We start from the raw sequence: 18,677 nt of genomic DNA, 5'->3' as shown, positions 1-18,677 counted from the left end.
TAGTTTCAAATGTACATTACGGTGATTCAGCAATTCTGTACATTATGCAGTGCTCACCACAATAAGTGTTCTCACCATCTGTCACCATCCAATGTTATTACAATATTATTGACTATATCCCCTATGCTCTATTTTTCATCTCTGTGAATTATTTATTTTACAAATGCAATTTTGTTTTTTGTTTTTTAAAGATTTTTTTATTTATTCACGAGAGGCACAGAGACATAGGCAGAGGGAGAAGCAAGCCCCCCGCAGGGAGCCCAGTACAGGACTAGATCCTTGACCCCATGAGCTAAAGGCAGATGCTCAACCGCTCAGCCACCCAGGAATCCCTACAACTGCAATTCTGTATATCTTATTTCTTTTTACCTATGTCGTCCATCCCCCCGGCCCACTCACTGCCCCCTGGCAACCACCAGTTTGTTCTTTGTGTTTGAGTCCGTTTCTGTTTGTTTGCTCATTTGTTTTGTCTTTTAGATTCTACACATATGTGAAATCATATATTTGTCTTTCTCAGTCAGACTTATTTTGCTTGGCATAATACCCTCTAGGTCCATCCATACTGTCGAAAATGGCAAGATCTCATTGTCTTTTATGATGGAGTAACATTTCATTATGTACATATACCACATCTTTATCCACTCACCTATGGATGGACACTTGGGTTGTTTCCATAACTTGGCTAATGTAAATAATGCTGGGATAAACATGAGGGTGCATTAAATATCTTTTCGAGCTAGTGTTTTTGTTTTCTTTGGATAAATTCCCTGTACTGGAATAACTGGATCATATGGTATTTTTATTTTTAATATTTTGAGGTATCTTCCATACTGTTTTCCAATATACAGTAGTTGTGCCCATTTACATTCTCACCAATGATGCACAAGGGTTCAGCGTGGGACTAATCTTTTCTAAGATTTATGAAGTAAAAGAAGCAGTAATTCTCTAACTCTCCCAATGGTTGATGGCCAATTTCTTAAAATTTTTATATCTTTGCATTAGCTAATTAATGTTGCAAAAATTTTCCACTTGATTAAAATATTATTAAAGGATAGTGTTTTGATCCAACAGAGGATGATTTAAGGTCCAATGCTATTATTTTTGTTTCTTGGAAGATTCCCTTTTCCTTTTGAATTTCTGTATTGAATTCAGAGCTTTTCCTTCCCAGTGCTAGTCCCACTACAGCAAGAGTGAGAAAAGAGGGAGGAAGAAGAGAACTAACATTTAGCATCCACTACTTTCCAGGGGTTTTTAAATTCTAAAAGAATATCACAAAACATATCTCTGAGTCTTCATTTTGCAAATCAGGAAACTAGTATAATAAAAGTAGCTCTAAACCACTTGGCATCGTGGAGAGTTGTTACTTAATTATAGTGCCTCAGAAAATTTTGGAAATAAAACACTGTCGAATTTTGCTGCAACATGCCATAAGCTCTCTTGCATAGAAAATCTGCCCACTGTGTCTTGGCCTGGCATCTTGGCTTTGAGTTTGTCCCACTCTACGAGCCCGACTTAATCAAGGTCACTGAAAGCTGTTCCTGTCTTGCCAGTGTAAGAAGCTGCTCCAGATTGATGTTATCAGCAAATTTATTGAACTTACACACACTTCCATCACCCTGTGGATAACTCTGGCCCACAACTAGCCCTTATGGATGGACACCACTTGACAAATGTCCTCAGGATGAGACGAAATCATTGATAGCTGTTCTTTGATTGCGACTCTTCAGCCACTTGACAGCACTGTGATCCAAGCTATGCATTACCAGCTTGTTGAAAAAAAATGTCATGTGAAATGATATCAAAAGCCTGACTGAAGTCTGGATATATATCATCTATCATTTCTCCTTTGTTGGTGTGTCAAAGAAAGAAATTAAACTTACTTGCTGGTTTCTTCCTAAAGATTTGTTTTGGTGACTACCTGACCACTCTTATTTTGCAAATTTGCCAATCAATGGATTCTTTGTGTCTTGCCCAAATTGAGGTTTTTGCAATTCAACTAATGAGCATTCCTAGTGCCACATTCTAAAAACCTTCAGATACTTTTAGATTGTCTTTCTGCAGATTCTATTCTGACTCTCTAAGGCATAGGAATAAGCTTTTTAGGATCCAGAGACTGGGAAAGATACTCCCTTTGTCCAATCACAAGCACTCTATTTAAGCTCACTTCAAACAAGTGACTACTGGCCACTAGACAGGGTTGTCTTTATATTTCAGTTCTGACTGCAATAAAGAGGAAATCAGCCAACTTTGTGAGACGGGGAGGACTGGAATGCCAGTGCATGTGTATTTGTGTGAAGGATGATACAGAGGGAAGAAGGAGCCAGGCTTTTTCGAGGAAGGGTGAATTCTTTCCTACCACTCTGCCTGCTTTTCTTCCCTTAAATAAACCTATAGAGACTTTTCCTCCAGATTTTCTGTATTGCTAATGAGTGCAAATCAATCCATAGAATAGAAAACTAAACTTAATGCACTTACAGTTTGAATGATAGATTTGGTTATATATATTATCTGTCATTCCCAGTGACAAGTCACCTCTTTTCCCTGACATCACTTCCCACATCCTTGCCACCAACACTTTTGATATACTAATCAATGTCCTCCCATTCCTGGTGGAGATAATTAGGCTTTGGGTTTGATGCTGAACCTATCTTTTCATAGCTCATATTTCTCATCATGCTGTTCTTACTTCTGGGAAGAGGGTAGAGTGTGGCTGATAAATGTATGGCACTCCTCCTGTATGAATATAGCAGACATTAAAAAAAATCAATCACAGTATTCTTTATTCCTGAGACTAGCTCAGGAGTCTTCCCAACATAATGCCCTAGGCCAGGGATCAGCAAACATTTTCTGTAAAAGACCAGACAATAAATAGTTTAGGTTTCGTGAACCTATACAGTCTTTGTTGCAACTACTCAACTCTGCCATTGTAGGGTGAAAACAGCCACAGATCATATGGAATGAATGAGAATATCACAAAACATATCTCTGAGTCCATTTTGCAAATCAAGAAACTAGTATGGCTGTGGTCCAAAAAAATGTTATTTACCAAAGCAGGTGGCTGGCTGGTTTAAGCCCACGGACTGTTATCTATAGTTTGCCAGCTATAGTTTGTAGATCCTTGCTCTAAATACCTACCAACTAAAGTTGTCATCTGAAGAAGGAACCTATCCAGTGTTCTGAGGCTGAAATACAAGATGCTACAAGGCTCTCGTGTTGACTCCATTGATATGGTGACTTCCACCCAAGAAACTGATGTAACTGAGTTTTGAACCCTCTGCTCTGAGTGTCTTGAAGGGAAAAGTCACTTTGGAACCCAGGAAAGCAAGTTTCAGGCCCTACTCATTTTCATGCTCTTTGACTTTGTCAGTGGTGGGGCTAGCGTGGGAATTCTACACATTCATTTTCCAAACATGAAAAAAAAATTGACATGAAATACCTCCAAGCATTGCTTTAGAATAGATACTATTGTGTATAGCACTTTGATCACCAAAAGCTTTCCCTCCTCTCCCATCAGATTTAAAGAACCATAACAACAACCAAACAAATCTAAATTACATTTTAATGGAATAGGATGAAATGGAATTCAACTGCAGCCTAGCAACCATCAATTGTAACTCAATTATTTATGAGACTTAAAATGCACAGAATAAGTAGTTTAAACTTTCCTATTGGGGATCCCTGGGTGGCTCAGCGGTTTGGCACCTGCCTTTGGCCCAGGGCGTGATCCTGGAGTCCTGGGATTGAGTCCCACGTCAGGCTCCCGGCATGGAGCTCTCTCTCTCTCTATGTCTATAATGAATAATATAAATAAATAAATCTTTAAAAAAATAAATAAAAAATAAAAATAAACTATCCCATTCCTGATTCTTGTGGACTCTTTAGCCAAATGGATCACTTTAGTGAAGGTAGCTAGGGCTTTGAAAACCTAATGGGACATTTCAGGCAAAAAATAAAGTAAAGTAAAATAAAATAAAATGAGAAAGATTAACTTTTCTCCAAAGAGTTTGGCTTGAATGAAAAGTCTCTTATTGTCTTTTAACAAGGATAGTTAACAAACCTCTTAGACCTGTTCAATATTATTACATAATACACCTTTATATTTTGAAAAAGAAAGCTTCTGTGATTTAAATGATAGGATGTTAACATGAGCCCTCTTTTAGGAAGTTGTTTAATAGAATTCATTCTCTTCTCTCAGGCTGGCACTTATCATCTACGTGCATTTTATTCTTCTCCTGCCATCACTTCCAGCAGAGATCATAAATGTCCTCTTCACAGATTATTATCCAGAAGAAAAAGTACAAAATACTTCATTTGAACCTTTCAAGCCCGACATTATATGAAAAGACAAGAAATCTATTTTTATATCCACTCATTACCCTCAAACTCTCTTTAATGCAGCTTTATCAATTTGGACAATAAAATCTCATTAATTTGTACTCCATCACTTTGGAATTTGAGATAATTTGGGCAGGGCTAGCTTGAAGATGATCTGTTCAATATTTATGGGAAAATAAAATTATTCATGCTGATGATTAATGCAAATAACTTACCAAAGCAAGTTAAAAGTTCAACTGAGATTATTAAAGTCTATGCTTATCGGTAGGCTTTAAGGGCCCTCTCTGAACTAACCAGAACATGCTTTGCCAGCTTCATGCCCAACTCCATGTAACTACTGTCATAGCCAAAGCCAAAGATCACCCTGTGATTTCCTTTCTTTATTCCCTGCTTGTCCTGTCCTTTCTTGGGAATGCCCTTGTCTTCTTTCCACTAGTTCTAGCTCTCAACGTCCCATTCCTCCTTTAAGAGCCAAACTGAAATGTTACCAGCATTGTGAAGATTTCTCCAATACTGCAACCAAGATGAACTCTCTTCCAACATTCTGGGACATTCTGGGACATGACGTTGGTATATTGGACTAACACATGGCTAAGTCACAGTGACTTCACCTGTAGGTCCAAAAATCTGACTACTTCATTATGCTTTTATGTAATTATGCCTGAACATTTACATATTGTTAAAGATACTTTTTCCCCAATTACTTTTCTTTTCCTTATTCTTTATCTTACTGTTGGGCCGCTGCATTAAAGTTAAAAAGTATGTGTATATGTAAGTTAAATTATCCATGAATTTTCAGTATGGTCAGAGGATATTACAAATTTTTGATGAAAAAAGAACGTGTTGTATTTAATAAGGTTGCGAATACCCGAAAGAGATTATGGAAAGATCTGTTTCCCTTTCATTAATTTTTAGTTCATAAAATGATACTACCAAAGACCCATTTGCCCGAGCCAGAAATTTTAGCGACATCATAAATTCCTCCTTCACCTTCTCTGCCCGTCTAATCAATTACTAAGACTTATTGGTTCTACATCCCAAGAGTCCTGTCATCTCCAAGCCTACAACCACAACTGCTATGGCTCCTCAAAGTCTTATAATCTGTGATCCAGATTATTTCAACTCTACTTAGTTTTCTTTTTTTTTTTTTAAGATTTTATTTTTACTTATTTGTTCACAAGAGACATAGAGAGAGAGGCAGAGACACAGGCAGAGGGCGAAGCAGGTTCCCTGTGGGGAGCCTGATGCAGGACTCTATATGAGGACCCCAGGATCATGACCTGAGCCAAATGTAGACGCTCAACCACTGAGCCACCCAGGTGCCATCTCTACTCAATTTTCTAAGGATTTTTTTAAACATGTAAGTCTGATTATATTATATTTGCATTCAAAATTATTGTCTACTTCCTATTGCATACAGAATAAATAGCCTCTTAACATGACAAATAAGAGCTCTTATGAGCTGGTCCCACATCCCTATCTAGTGTCACCTCCTGTTTAGTCTAATGTCCTCTGGTTCCTACAGTTCTTACCTTGTGCTTTCCACTCCAGCAACATAAACTACACTTTAATTTCCAACCCACCTTGCTCTTATAAACCTCAGACTTTGCACATGCTACTTCCTCTATTTTGGATGTTACCTGGAAAACTCTTCTCTAAAAACATCCTGACTTCCTAAGGAACACTCTTTAAAAAAATCTTTGTTTTTTAAAGGCAATAGACTTTTTTGTATCTGTACTTCCATAGACAGGAAGTTTTTAAAGGCAGAAGTCCGTGTTGGGTTCCCTGTTCGGGTGTTGCTTGTGCTCTCTCCCTCAAATTAATAAATAAAATCTTAAAAAAAAATAAAAATCAAATTCCAGATTCCTACCAAAACCTCTTATTTGAATCTCTATGTGTTAGGGGCCTAAGAAGATGAACTTAACAAGGATCTCAGGTGATGCTGGCACAGGCAACCTGAGCAATATACTTTGAGAAACACTGCAGAACAACTTCAAATCCATATCTCTATATGTTTAGGACACCTTCACCAATAATAATAATAATAATAATAATAATAATAATAATCGTTGTTAGGATAAAATTAAATAACCCATGTAGACAACTTAGCACAGTGCTTTGTGCAGAGCAAATGCTACCGGGGGAGGGGAGGTTATCTGTTATTTGGTTTGGTGTCTTTGCTGTTGTTGTTGGATATTACTAGTTTTAGTTTAAAGGTACCTGAAAGGAGGGATCCCTGGGTGGCGCAGCGGTTTGGCGCCTGCCTTTGGCCCAGGGCGCGATCCTGGAGACCCGGGATCGAATCCCCACATCGGGCTCCCGGTGCATGGAGCCTGCTTCTCCCTCTGCCTGTGTCTCTGCCTCTCTCTCTCTCTCTGTGACTATCATAAAATTAAAAAAATAAAAAAAAAAAAAAAAAAAAAAAAAAAAAAAAAAAAAAAATAAAGGTACCTGAAAGGAAACCAATTATTTAAATTAACTGAGACAAAGAGGGGTACCTGGGTGGCTCTGTCAGTTAAGCATCTGCGTTGGGCTCAGGTCATGATCACAGGGTCCTGGGGTCCAGCCCTGCTTCGGGCTCCCTGCTCTGGGAGGAGCCTCCTTCTCTCTCTCTCCCCTGCCCTTCCCCACTGCTCCTTTTTGCTCTCTCTCACTCTCTCTTTCTCAAGCAAATAAATGAAATCTTTTTTTAAAAATTGAGACAAGAAATTGTGTACTGAGAAAAATTGTTCTTCAAGCACCTTTACAAAATGTTTAGTGTTCTTTCCTATTCTTCACTGAAAACAGGTACTTTTTCATTTGGAACAGCAGTTACATATAAAATCATATGTAACTATTTGATACTATTATTTTATTATAAAGTTTTATTTTTCCATTGCATATATGAATTTTCATGGTGCTTCAGAGTCAAGATTTATCTTGTGTGGAAACATATATCTTAAAAAACAAAAAGTCAAAAAAAGTCAGTGGTAGTATATGATTTGATTTACAAGAGTGTGGTTTTGTTCAAACTTTTCAAAATGTATCATTATGAGGTGACAAACACAAAACTCTGGGGAGAACTGCAGTTGATTCTATGCATCATGATCATATTCTATTTGCCAGGCAGGCCTCTGGTGAAGAGGTTCAGAATGAGCCTCCCCAAAACATGCTGCTTTGGCATATGGATTATTTTAAGCTGAAGACAATAAAGGCCCAAAAGGCTCAAGAAGAGCTTTTTATGGGGATCCCTGGGTGGCTCAGTGGTTGAGCACCTGCCTTCAGCCCAGGGTGTGATCCTGGAGACCTAGAATCGAGTCCCACATCGGGCTCCCCACATGGAGACTGCTTCTCCCTCTGTCTGTGTCTCTGTCTCTCTCTCTGTATCTTTCATGAATAAATAAATAAAATCTTTAAAAAAAAGGAAGAGCTTTTTATATCTTCCTTAATTAATTAAAAGAATTTAGATAGAGAGGCTGGTCTATGAAGAGAGCTATACCAGGGATGCTACTAAAGAGTATGGGCTAGGGGTGGTGGTGGTGAGGGTGGAGCTTGCAGGACAGGTTTGCTCAGATTCTTCACAGTATCGGATTTTCTCTGCATGGCATGATGAACATCTAATTATCAAACATCTGCTCTTCTTATTTTCTTATGGACCCTCCTCCTCTTTGAAGTCCTAGGTCCCTAATCTATTCCTTAGCTTAGGGTGGCATATAAGTCTCAACTGCCTGACTCACCCTTGGGTCTCATATTTTTTATGGGCTCCTGAACACATGTAATTATTTGTTTTTCTCCTGTTAATCTGCGTTAGGTCCGTTTAATTATTAGACCAGTCAAAATAATCTAGAAAGATAGAGGAGAAATTTTTCTTCCTTCATACTGCCCTAGAGGATGTTTTTAAGTCCTGTGGTCAAAAGAAAGATAGTATATCCTGGGAAACATCATGGCCTCTTACGCTACATATTCACCAGAAAACTGACAGTGAAACATAGCCAATAGCACAAAAATGAGCCAGTGGATTTGTAGCCAGTTGTAAATCTCAATCAACTAGCTCCACTTGCTCCATCTCTGATGACATCTTTTGAAGCCCCATGGACAAGCAGAGAAGTCTGTCCTATATAACTCATTTAATCCTTCAAGGGATTGCACAAATGTTATTGCAATTAAGGAAAAAGAGGTATAGCCACACTTTTTCAGGGCTCTTCTTTTTATGGGTCTTTCCATGGCCACTTGGGATTCCGGTCAGTAGCAGTTTTATCTGAAGCTGCCCTCAATAGGCAGCCCTACCTAGGACATATCTTGGCTCCTTTATCAAATGTTAACTCTCCTAAGGATTTGAACCAATCTGATATACTAATATCTATAAAAGTACCAGAAGACACATTAGGTGGTAACAGGATCCCTGTGCTACCTAAATCCAAAGATGGAACTAATGTGGAAATTTGGGCTCTCAAGTCAGTTAGTAGAGAAATGTTTCTTTTTTGTTTTATGTGGTGGTAGGACTTTGAAAAAACATGTTTTATATTTAACATTATAATTTTATATGTATTTATTTATTAAAGTTATTTTAACTTTTTAAAAGATTTTATTTATTTATTCATGAGAGACACAGAGAGAGAGGCAGAGACATAGGCAGAGGGAGAAGCAGGCTCCTCACAGGGAGCCCGATGTGGGACTCAATCTCGGGACCCCAGGATCACGCCCTGAGCCAAAGGCAGATGCTCAACTGGTGAGCCGCCCGATGTCACTAATAATTTTATATTTAAAAAAAAACAAAAACTCTGCCATTTTTAAAAATGTAAGCTATAGAAAATAAAGTCCTCTTCTCTGGAAAGGATTCAAAGAAAAAACTCTGTTCTTCATTTAAGAGATCCTCACTGAGGAAGGTGGAAGCTTCCCCCATGACAAATTGTTTTCATCAGGGTGGATGGAAGTCTTTAATGATTTTCAAAGAGCGCATCAATTGGAGAGGTTAGCAACATTTCACTGCTCTAATTAGTCTGTGGGTTGAACTGGGTGGCTGGGCGTGTCCACTGATATATCTTTGTCTTCTCCTCTTAATTTCTGGTCCTTGGAAATATATAAAACTGAGCTCTTCAACTGAATCACTAAGCCCAGCCTGGTTAGTCTAAATGGCAACTATCTGCATGCCCTGGGTTTACCCTTCACCCTCATCCCAATAACCTTACCCCTTAGGGATATGGTATTTATATGCTCTTTTTACTAAGAATACTACCTGATACAAAGCATTCTTTTGCTTTTAAAATGTTACTCAAAGGAACTTTAACTGAGGAGTTCTACTTTTTTTAATAAGGTAATTTAATACACCCTATTAAATTGTCCTGGAAAAAATAATCAAACCCTCTCAAAAGAGAGCAATCTACTGGCTTCTTACCAGCAAACTTGAGCTGAACTCAAATGTCTTTAAGTGAGTGATTCCTTGATTGATTTTTCGACTTCTAACAATGCTTTTCAGTGTTCCCATTCACTCTCTGAAATGTCACTAACCTCCGTTCTGGGATACTGAGAAGTCTATTAGAAAAAATAATCTAGAAAATAGGATTCTCTTAGTCTGAAAGAGTTAATACAATACTACAGAGGAGAAACGTAATTGCCTCTCATCTTTAGGTGTCTTAAATTATTAAACAATTCTTCCAATTTTAGTAACCTGCCAATACATAAAACAAGGAGAGCAGCAAATGAAAGAACCTATGTAATGGAGGTTTGTTACATTCTCAAGTAAGATTTTTGTCTTAAGATATGTATTGTTAACTACATATGAAAACATTTAGGGAAATGTGAAAAATGGTAGGTAGACCTAAAAGCATTGACATTTTTAGCTTAGTATATATATTTTATATTAAACAACAAAATAAATGATCATTATTTGATAATTTAGAAACAAACGGAAAGAAACCATATTCTTTCTTCTTGCACATTCTTAACAGAGTGTGAAACAGTATTGCAGAGAATAAATGATATTTTTTCTAGCATTTCTAAAATGCAGAGGTAAACAGAATTTAAAAGTTGCTCTCTAATCACTAATATATTTCTAATGTGTTTTGAACTGTGTTGTTTCCATTAAAATCTGAAACTACACAGTTGGCATAATATGGAGTAGAATGCTTAAAAACATCAGCAGAAATTTAACCGAAAACATAGTTATGAGCCACCGATAACAGATATGCACCTCTTTCTTCTAATCAAGCACTTCAAAGTAATCATCTCCCTCTTAAAATCCTTCACACAGGAAGAGACCATGCACTGCTGTGAGCACAAATATCTGGGCATTTTCTCCCTTGGCTGACATATTAAATAATAAGAAACCAATATGACATTACAAACGAGAGCTTCTCTAGCTGCTTCCAGGAGTCCAGGCCAACCAGCCTGCCTGAAAGTCCAGAATCATTTTAATACAATTTACAAACACTTCTTCTTGGGAGAAAATGAACTGATGTTGGTGTTGAGCAGCCTCAGACCAATGCAACAGGGCCGCACACCATCATGTTTATCCCATCTTTGTCTATTCTTTTCCTTTCCTCCTTGGCATTTGAGCAAAAAGCTGTTGGATGTGTTGGTAAAATATTGCAGATTTTAAATGCACCACAAATATTCCCAACAAGTCCACCACAGTGTTCCCAATTGAAGGCAAGCTCTCATCATTTGAGGTTCCTTAGCCTTTGGATATTTTTCTCCAGGTAGTCCTTGTTTCTCATTGTTTCAAAGTTCTCACAAACCAGGACAGATTTTCTCTAAGAAGTGCATCTGAGGAAAGTATCAGAGATCCCTAAGGATATAAAGTTTTCTCAAAAAAGTAAATTGGATAAGGTTTTAGGGAAGAGGTTGAATTTTTTTTTAAATGGCATTGGAAGAAGATAGTAATGAGAAATTGGCTAAGACTTGGGTTCTTAAACTATTTTTTGAGCCACTGGCCCAATACAGGTTTCTCTTCCACCTACGGTCACAGAACTGCTCTCCTTCAGCTGAGAATCCCTGAAGAGAGGTTCTCCCTGGCTCTGGTTGGAAGTACAAAGTGGGCCAAGCTTGTTTGGGGTACTCTCCTTCTGCATGCACCTCCTTCTCTAACTGCCTCCCTGTCCCAGGTTCAAGTACCCGTGGAGCCCCTGGCCTTGATGCCCTGTCTCTGAGCAACACTCTATCCATCTTTAAACCCTTTCCTCTGTTGTCACCGACCCCACCTCACCCCCCAATTCAATGCACTCCTCTCTCAGGTTTTATTCTCATGATTAGAAATTCTTAAGAGGCATCTGGGTGACTCAGTTGGGTAAGCCTCTGATGCTTGATTTTAACTCAGGTCATGAATGTGGGTGGGAATGGTGTGAAAGGCAGAAACAGCCTTGTGGCATTTAACAAACTAATTGGAGCTTCTTATTTAATCAATGAATTTATACTAAACTATGTCCAAAGTGAAATCTATTTTATTTAAAACAGTGTAACCCTTTACAAATAAAACTGATACTTTTTTATTATTATTCATAGAGAGAGAGAGCAAACGCACGCAAGTGTTGGTGGAGGGGCAGAGAGAAAGGGATAGGCAGACTCTCCATTGAGCAGGGAGCCCAATGCGCAGCTCTATCTGAGGACCCTGGGATCATGACCTGAGCCCAAGGCAGATGCTTAACAGACGGAGCAACCCAGGCCCCCCATAGAACTGATTTCAATGCTGAGAATTAGAATAGGTTGGGCAGGGCAACATTTTGAGGCACGCTTTCTATTTCAGAAAAGGCAAATGCCTCCTTCCTCACGTAAACCTGGGTGTGTGGAGTTAGCCTTTGAATATGGATTCACACAATGGGTGAGTCTTCTCCAAATGACAAAAATAAAACAAAAACAAAAATGAAATGCTGCCACACCCCCACACAGCAACAAGCTCCAGATTATATGGCTGAGGCTCTCCTTTCTCAGAAGGGACTAGAAGTTGGATGTGGAGCCCATATGTTAATATTTGCTTGTTTTAGATGGGATGGGACAATGAAGTGATGCAGTTTGCTACTGATGTGTCTTTGCCCTACTCACCCACCCCCACTTCCACTCCTCAAATCCTAAACAAGGGTCATGGGTGCAAGATGGGACAAGAATAGGCTGACTCCATCAAAATTTTTATTATTTTTATAAAGTACAATGGGAAGCTATCTGAAGGATTTTGGACTATGGAGATGGTATAAAATTCAAATTTTAAAGAAAAATCACTTTAAATAAGATATTTAACATTCCAGTACTAACTACCAAAGTTAAAATCTTGTTATAGTTAGGCACTGCTGATTAAAATCTTCAATTCTTATTCATTCTTATTTTTCTATTTTATTCTCGAATATTTTATTTCCTTTTTTATTTACACAAGTAGTTCCTAGTGATATGTTCTTTCTCACTTTTTGTCTATACTATTTGAGAACTTCACTGTGATTCCAAATATTCAAAATATTCATATGTCTTTGTTTATATCTTTAATGCAAATATTATTCAGAAAATGAACACTACTCACTGAGCAGTACAAACCAATAAACTGAGATGGCTTCTCTTCCAGTGAGCAGTGAATTCAAACTGGAAGAGATGGGGCTGGAGCTTCAGTGCTCTGTTTTGTTTTGTTTAAATGTTGATGGGAGCCAACTCAGGAATTTAGTATGACCTGGGGAAAACAAAGGTCAGGGGTAAGAGTGGAAGAATTAGCTTAGAGGAGCTGGGGAGGGCAGGCACACACTGATTTTGTGTTATAATTTTAAAAGAGAGGTTTCTTGGACATAAGAAATAAGGGATGTGAGCCAAATAGTAATTTTTCTCAGAGCTAACTAAAATTTGACTGGGTTTTATGGAACCTCTGGAGCTCTCTATGGCTACTTCATGTTTTTTGTACAGTTTTTTTTTTTCTTTTTGTATATGGTTTTTCCCCTCTTGAATCACATTAACTTTAGAGTTTCTTAAGGATTAAAATAAGCCTAATAAAAATTCTTGGAGTAGAATTTTAGAAGAGTTTAAAGGACTGATGAGCATTTCATGGGACATCTACACTTCTCCACGTGGAAATACAGCCACAGGTTTGTTTTTCTTACCAAACCAGGAAGAACTGGTGCCTGAATATATGATGTTAGATCTTACACCATATTTGTTAACTTATAATTTTCAAAAATGTATAATTATGACTCTTACACAAAATAAAATGAACACGTCAAATACTTTTTTAAAAAAGATTTTATTTATTTATGAGAGACACAGAGAGAGAGAGAGAGAGAGAGGCAGAGACACAGGCAGAGGGAGAAGCAGGCTCCACGCAGGGAGCCCGACGTGGGACTCGATCCCGGGATTCCAGGATCACACCCTGGGCCGAAGGCGGTGCTAAACCGCTGAGCCACCGAGGCTGCCCTCAAATACTTTTTTTAACTCATTTATAAATAAGGGAATAGGTAAGAAGTTAAAACTACTTCAAAAAAAAATGTAAAGAACAGACATTTATATAGACTACCAGAATGAGTTCATGACTTCTTAATAGATGCAAATTGGCTAATATTGCTCTATAGAGCAATAAAGTGTAATATTTGGGAATCATCTTTTCTAAAAGGTGGAAATCAACTATAACTCTGGCAGACAACATTTGTTTGGATTTTTATAAAAGAAAATAAGCATTTGCATTGCTTTGGACAAGAAACATTTGCATTGTTACCCATTTTCTACAACATAACTGCCTTCTCTATAGGTTGTAAGATGGTCTCACCAATGAAGGACAAAGATACAATGTTTTATATCAGAAGTTACTGTTTTACTCTGGCCGAATAAACATTCAAAGGTTGTGGCACACTTACTTTTCCATGTTATTCTTCCCAAATGATTTAATACCCTAAACTTCAAATAATCTATTGTCTTCTTTCCTTTCCAACAAACTCCATTTTCAACTTATAGGACCTTTCAGATCAAGTAGACTCGCTCATATTCTTTCTGTAATGTGCTCTCAAAACACCCCGTACTTTTATTCTTCTCAATTTTCATAATTTTGATTTGAAAAGCTACTGTGTAATATAGGTCTCTCTACCTGCCCCTAGGTTTCATGAGGGCAAAATGCTTGTCTGTTTTATTCATAATTGTATCCTTAAAATGCCTAGTTGATAGTAGATGCTCAGTAAGTATCCAATGAGTGAATGCATGTATTCCCTCAGTGCATCTCCTCCTTCCATTGGCTTCCAAGTAGGAAGCTGACAGAGTAGTATATACCATTGATTTTTTAAAGAGAGTTTTAATGTCAGACTGTCAGGAATTCTAGAATTCTAACTCCCCCATTTGTTAGCTATAGTAAGGACAAATACTAATTAAAAATAGGAGGCTTAACTCTCTCAGTTAAAAATAAGAGTAGAGATTTGCCTCCCATCCTTTTCCTTAAACCCTTTACTTTAGAAAACTTTTAATAAGTACTTTCTCCTCTTTTTTGAAATGCAAATAAATCCTTTTCAAAACTAGATAAGCTTTTTGTGTGTCAGCTTTATGACCCAATAATGTCTTTCTGAAAGACCTGAGAGCCATCTCTTTGAAGGGAGATGGAGACATTAAGGGAAAGAGTGCCCCAGTCTCCCAGTTTCCAGGAAAAAATAGGAGCCTCTCTGAGGTGGGCACCTTGCTCCCAGTTGCAAAATTTCTTGTCATAAATAAAAGAGAAGTTTATGTTTCTTTGGAATAAACCAATGAGCTAATATGCAGATGGCCACCCCAATGGCCAGCTGAAGTAAGGATGAATTAGGTATGATTAAAGGTGCTCTCCAGTCCTTGTTGGAGGACTAAGTTATTGTTCGTGTAAAGAAGATGGATGTAATGGGTTGTACCTGCTTGGCTACACAACAAAGTAGAGATTTCTTTTGTCTTTGCAGTCTCTTAGTGGATTGCCTATGATGCACATCACATTCTGGTTTGATGCTTATTCAATATTAAAACTGTTGACTTTCTCTTGTAACCTTTGTGAAGAGATTTTTCTGGGTTGGCAGGTTTTGTTTCTCATTATATTTCCCCAACACCTTAACCTTATGCAAGTTATTTTTAACTCCAAAATAGTGGCTCAGTTCCTTTGTCTATTAAATAAGAAACCTAATAGTACAACTATTTGTGGGGTTATTATGGAGATTTAGTGAAAGAATACTGTTGGGGAAGAAAAATGTCCTTTGCCCTTTAAGATCTTTCTAGCTGGACTAAGAATCAAATTGGCTGGCCTGAGCCAGATTAAAAGGAGAATATCAAATTTAATAATGTACAAATGGGAAATCCACAGAGATGTGGAAATTCCAAATAATGAGGCAATTCAATGCTTATAGGAGCTTAGAAGAGGTATTCCTCTTCTAAGGGGTCAAGGATACAAAGGAGAGAAAGATCATTAGCAGGAATGTGAAAGGAAATGTTTAGGAAATGAAGATTGCCTTATTATATACATCCATTTCTTAGGTAAAGAAGAATCTGTTATACCTCTCTTCCTGGTAAAGTGGAAAGTTGAGAGAGAGAGAGATAAAGATCTTCCCCGAATCTGCTGAGTTTTGATTACTTTTAATTCCAAATAATGTTCATGTCAAAGTGGCCCATTTTGGGACAGCCTGCCCTTGGCTCCTAGAACACTAAAAAGAACTTGAAACAGATCCTTCTGTGAAGTGCCTACTGTAGCAAGTCCTTCCGTTCACCAACGGGTATCTCCAGTTGCAGGGCAGGTCCTGCAGCAGCACCTTGGTGAGAAAGGAGGGCAGTGTGGGGTCTCCCTAGGAAATCAGAGGCAAAGCAGAGTTCTCTCACTCACATCTACCATTCCCAACTAACATCTCAGGATGGGTCCTAGGAAGGGAAGATGAGGGATGTGGCTCCAGGCATGGATGAGAGGAGGCCCAGGGGTCTGTCATACATCCTTGGACACAGATTCAGGCAGGGACAGTATGCACTAAGTGCCTACTCTGTGCCAGTCACTGTTCAAAGAGAGTCCTTGTCTTAAAGAACCAAACAAGCATACAAGCAAGTAAGATGACTTGAGGTACTGGTAAGGGCTGCAAAGAAGACAAAATAGTACTGTGGTAGAAGGTGAGTGGCTGGGCCACTTTAGGTAGTTGGGTAGGAGACAATCCCTGAGTGGGGAACCACTGGCTGTTGTACACTTGCAATGTGGCCACTCAAGAATCGAGATGTAATATGATACACTGGATTTTGAAGTGAAATGTACACTCACTCTGGATTTTGGAGATTTAGTATGGGAAAAAAAGAACTTAAAAATACCTTAACAATTTTTATATTGATCATATGCTAAACTGGTAATATTTTGGATATACTTAATTAAATAAAATGTTATTACAATTTCAAAATAAACAATGCCTCCCTGAAGCACCTGGCTGGCTCGGTCAGTGGAACATACAACTCTTGATCTCGGGGTTGTGAGTTTGAGCTCCACTCTGGGGATAGAGATTACTTAAAAATAAAATCTTTAAAAAGAAAAAATGCCACCTCTAAATCCGGAAGTCAATAAACACTGGCTATTCATGTCATACAAAACTGGTCACCGTAGCAGCTTCTAGAGGCGATGCGCCAAGACATATCTGTATTTAAAAATAGTATCCCAGAGGCCACTGTGCTCTAGATGGAAGTACTGGTGTAGGCTTTGACAGGTAGAAAGGGCAATGTTGCTGCTTGCCTAACGTTTGTGTTTTGTTGCGTGTTAGTTTCCTGTCTGTCCAAGTCTTTTTTTTTTTTTTTTTTTATTGGTGTTCAATTTACTAACATACAGAATAACACCCAGTGCCCGTCACCCATTCACTCCCACCCCCCGCCCTCCTCCCCTTCTACCACCCCTAGTTCGTTTCCCAGAGTTAGCAGTCTTTACGTTCTGTCTCCCTTTCTGATATTTCCCACACATTTCTTCTCCCTTCCCTTATTTTCCCTTTCACTATTATTTATATTCCCCAAATGAATGAGAACATATAATGTTTGTCCTTCTCCGACTGACTTACTTCACTCAGCATAATACCCTCCAGTTCCATCCACGTTGAAGCAAATGGTGGGTATTTGTCATTTCTAATAGCTGAGTAATATTCCATTGTATACATAAACCACATCTTCTTTATCCACTCATCTTTCGTTGGACACCGAGGCTCCTTCCACAGTTTGGCTATCGTGGCCATTGCTGCTAGAAACATCGGGGTGCAGGTGTTCCGGCGTTTCATTGCATTTGTATCTTTGGGGTAAATCCCCAACAGTGCAATTGCTGGGTCGTAGGGCAGGTATATTTTTAACTGTTTGAGGAACCTCCACACAGTTTTCCAGAGTGGCTGCACCAGTTGTCTGTCCAAGTCTTATGGGAAGTTTTGAACATATGTTTTCACGTGTTCTGTAGCTTAACTTTCAGTCATTTTTTTTTTCAGGCAGAACAGAATTTTTATTCTTATTTGTCTTTTCAAACTGATTTGATGACTCCACAGTCTCCCAGGTTTCAAGGGACCCCTTTGGTTACATACTGATTCTACCCTTAGCCATTTCTGTTTCAGCTGTGTTTTCAGTATTCTAGTCTCGTGTTTTCAGCAATTCTCATTTCATTATGTTTCTATTTTAGTTTCTTCTCAAACTGTTTTTTAAAATGCATTATTAAATAGGAGGCAAGGCAATTTGAAGGGGAAAGCAAGCTATTTGGGTGATAATACAATAATAATAATTTTGTAACAAATTATCCCTGGGGGTTAAATGATAAATTCTAAAGCTGTAAAGTATGTTAGCTGCAAACATTTACAATAAAGCCAGTGCCAACTGCATGGAGGTTATTTCAGAGGCTGTAGGTCAGTGTTAGGGCTGAGTTCAGTTAACTAGAGGCAATTCTTTGCCATTAACAGCTGAAATCGGGCCACATGAGAAGTGCTGTTGTGTGATCACATTTTAGTGCCTATTAGGTCTTGATTAAGACTCCCCTGGATATTCCTTTTTAATGGAATTTGAGGAATTAAAAATGGCTTCACAAATCACTTTTTAATCTGGTGAAGTAAGCAGAGAATGAAAAACACCATGCTGTCATCTTCAAGAGCAAGGAAAGTTGTAAATAAAGAAAACAAATTAGTGGCTGGTTCACACCTCATCAGCTACCTAACAACCTGTTACCAGTTAATTACACACCTCTAAAATGCATGTACAAGAGAAATTATTCAGAAATCAGTTTCTCCAGAGGGGAGGATGGCAGACAGGTACCAGATCAGAAGAGGCTAGATTTAACTATTTCTATGACCAAACATGAAGGAGAGAAAAACAGTTTCTCAAGAATTATAGTCCTGAAAGTGTCATCTCTTAGTAATCTAGCCCCAATGGCCTCCACACCAATTATTCACTCTCGACGGATAAATATTTGTTGAGGACCTCCT

This window comes from Canis lupus, chromosome 14 (assembly GCF_003254725.2).
Source record: "Canis lupus dingo isolate Sandy chromosome 14, ASM325472v2, whole genome shotgun sequence".
Lineage (NCBI taxonomy): Eukaryota > Metazoa > Chordata > Mammalia > Carnivora > Canidae > Canis > Canis lupus.
The sequence above is the reverse complement of the archived record's forward strand: the minus strand, read 5'-3'. Positions refer to the sequence as shown.